The following is a 3,475-nucleotide window of genomic DNA, read 5'->3' on the forward strand; positions in this document are numbered from 1 at the left end:
TTGTATCAGTGGTACCTGAGAGTATTAAAGACTACCAATTGAGAGTCCCTCATGGTGAAAGTTCAGGCAGAGCATTACTACCATAAAAAAGATTTGTGGGTTGAGTATCAAGAAATGTTTCAGTTACTCAATCAAGACGCAGTCGACAAATCTCTCGTCAGTTGCTACTATCTGTAAGTGATTTCTTTCTATAATTTAAGTCTCTAGCTAGTTTTAGTGCTTGTTCATTACCTGTAATTATCCTCACTATATATTCTTTTCTATGGTATTATGCAGAATGAAGATGTATGAAATGAAAAAAGTTGGACACTATGGCATTGGGTTCATCGACCCAAATACCATTAATGAAGAGACATGGACGCGTAAATGGGAACGAAAAGGCACAGAGAAAAGCTTGGTAGAGTTCTTGGTGCGACTAAATACCCAACCAGAAATACTACTTGCTTACAACTTCGGGTGAGTGACACTGTCTTGTACTACAAATTCTGTTTTTGCTTACTCTAGATTTTAATAAGTGTAGTTGATGAGTTACATATGCACATGACCGCTTAATTATACAAACATGTGCGCATGCAGTTTTCACTAGATCCTCCTAATCATTGAAGTTCATGAGGGAAAAGTGCTAGTACTGGACTCACTACTTAAAGATGATAGAGACTACGCAACCGTGAGGGGGATGGTCGACAGGTAATTTCAACCATTATCGAACTACATGTCGGCGTATTTAGTTCATTTCCTGATATCAACTAATTAATAACTCCTTTATTCATTTTCTTTGCCGGCGGGGAGGGCTTGGGAAAAGTTCATCAAACAGGTTGAAGGCCCATGGAAACAAAAACTGAAATGGGTGCCACCGAGGGTAATTAATTAAGTAGTACTAGCTAGCTACCATCTCTTTAGTTGTAGTTTCAATATCATTATAATGCTTGATTAATTATTACATGATTGAATTATATTCTCGTAAAGTGCCCGAGGCAGGCGCCGAGGAATAATTTATGTGCATACTACGTTTGCGAGAACATTCGCGTGATGACGTCCGGAAGGTCCAAAACTGATAGACAACTTTGGGTACCTTTGACAAAACACTATTAACAATTCTTTTTATCATGATCTAATATATATACACACAACTAATATATTCATATTGATCTTTTTTTAATAAAGATGCAAGACATGCGGGATCAACTCCTACCAACGGATCGCGTACGAGCAATTCAAGAGGAAATAGCAGGATTTTTGCTCGACCAGGTCATAGATCCCGAAGGAGAATACCATTAAAAGTTGTAATGCCTCCATGTAAAGATCTGCAAATTGTAGGAGAAATTATATATATGTGTGTGTGTGTGTGTGTGTGTGTGTGTGTGAATGGTCGTGCGAGAAATTCGATGATATATATATGATCGGTTCTACGAGAAATTCTATTTTTATATATGCATAACATGTACAATATGTAGTAGCATAAAATATGTTTGAAATGAAAAAGAATTAAATGGAAAACACAAAATTAAAAGGAAAAATAAACCGTAAACCCCAAACCCCTAAACCTTTTAGTCCCGGTTCGTGTAACCAACCGGGACTAAAGGCCCCTAGCCCCCCGGTGCGGGCTCGTGCCACGTGGTGGGCATTTGGTCCCGGTGTGTGACGAACCGGCACTAAATGGGGGGCTTTAGTCCCCACCCTTTAGTGTCGGTTGCAGAACCGGCACTAAAGGTCCTTACAACCAGGACTATTGCCTAATTCTGCACTAGTGTAGATAAAATGTTCTTTGAGCAAAAGACTATCCTTAAACACAACTTGCATGTTGAAACTCTAGGAGGTTCTCCTCCACCCAAGGGTGATCCTGTGTTTGAATTAAAGAAATTACCTGACACTTTGAAATATGCTTATCTTGATGAAAAGAAGATATATCCTGTTATTATCAGTACTAAGCTTACAAAGCATGAAGAAGAAAGATTGTTAAAAACTTTAAGAAAGCACTGAGCTGTTATTGGGTATACTCTTGATGATCTTAAGGGCACTAGTCCAACTCTGTGTCAGCACAAGATTAGTATGGAACGAGATGCTAAACCCGTTGTTGATCACCAACAAAGCCTGAATCCCAAAATGAAAGAAGTGGTAGATATTAAAGCTTCTGGAAGCACATATAATTTATCCCATAGCTGATAGTAGACGGGTAAGTCCCGTTCATTGTGTTCCTGAGAAAGGAGGTATTACTGTTGTTCCTAATGATAAAAATGAACTCATTCCACAAAGAATTGTGACTGGCTATAGAATGGTAATTGATTTTAGAAAATTAAACAAATCTACTAGAAAAGATCATTGTGCTTTACCTTTCATGGACGAAATGTTAGAAAGATTATCAAAGCAAACACATTTTTGCTTTGTAGATGGATATTTTGGTTTTTCTCAAATACCTGTGTCACAACCTGATCAAGAGAAAACCACATTTACTTGTTCTTTTTGAACCTATGCTTATAGATGTATGCCTTTTGGATTATGCAATGCAGTTGCTACCTTTCAAAGATGTATGACTGCTATATTTTCTGATTTGTGAAAAGATTGTATAGGTTTTCATGGATGATTTTGCTCTTTAGGGAACTTCTTTTGATGATTGCTTAAGCAACCTTGATCGAGTTTTGTAGAGATGTGAGCAAACTAACCTTGTCTTGAATTGGGAGAAGTGCCACTTTATGGTAAATGAAGGTATTATCTTGGATCATAAATTTCTGAATGAGGTATTGAGGTGGATAAGGCTAAAGTTGATGAACTTGAGAAGATGACATGTCCTAAAGATATTAAAGGTATTCGTAGTTTCCTTGGTCATGCTGGTTTCTATAGGAGGTTTATTAAAGACCTCTACGAAATTTCTAGACCTCTTACCAATCTATTACACAAGGATGTTCCTTTCATTTTTTATGATGATTGTGTAGAAGCCTTTGAAACTTAAGAAAGCATTAACTTCTGCACCTATTGTTCAACCACCTGATTAGAACTTGCCTTTTGAAATTACGTGTGATGCTAGTGATTATTCTATATGTGTTGTTCTAGGACAAAGCCCAGAGAAATTTTCTACCGCTGAAAAAGAATTCTTAGCAGTTGTATTTGCTTGTGATAAATTCAGATCTTACATTCTTGATTCTAAAGTAATTATCCACGCTGATCATGCTTCTATTAAATATCTTATGGAAAATAAAGATGTTAAGCCTAGACTTATTAGGTGGGTTCTTTTGCTACAAGAATTTGATTTGCATATCATTGATAGGAAAGGAGCTGAGAACCTCGTAGATGATAACTAGTATCGGTTAGAAAATGTTCTTGATGACCCACTACCTATTGATGATAGCTTCCCTGATGAACAACTAGATGTGGTGAATATTTCTCATAACACACCGTGGTTTGCTGATTATGCAAATTACATTGTTGCTAAATACATACCACCTAGTTTCACCTATCAGCAAAAGAAAAAAACTTCTTT

Source organism: Hordeum vulgare, chromosome 3H (genome assembly GCF_904849725.1).
Source record: "Hordeum vulgare subsp. vulgare chromosome 3H, MorexV3_pseudomolecules_assembly, whole genome shotgun sequence".
NCBI classification, from domain to species: Eukaryota; Viridiplantae; Streptophyta; class Magnoliopsida; order Poales; family Poaceae; genus Hordeum; species Hordeum vulgare.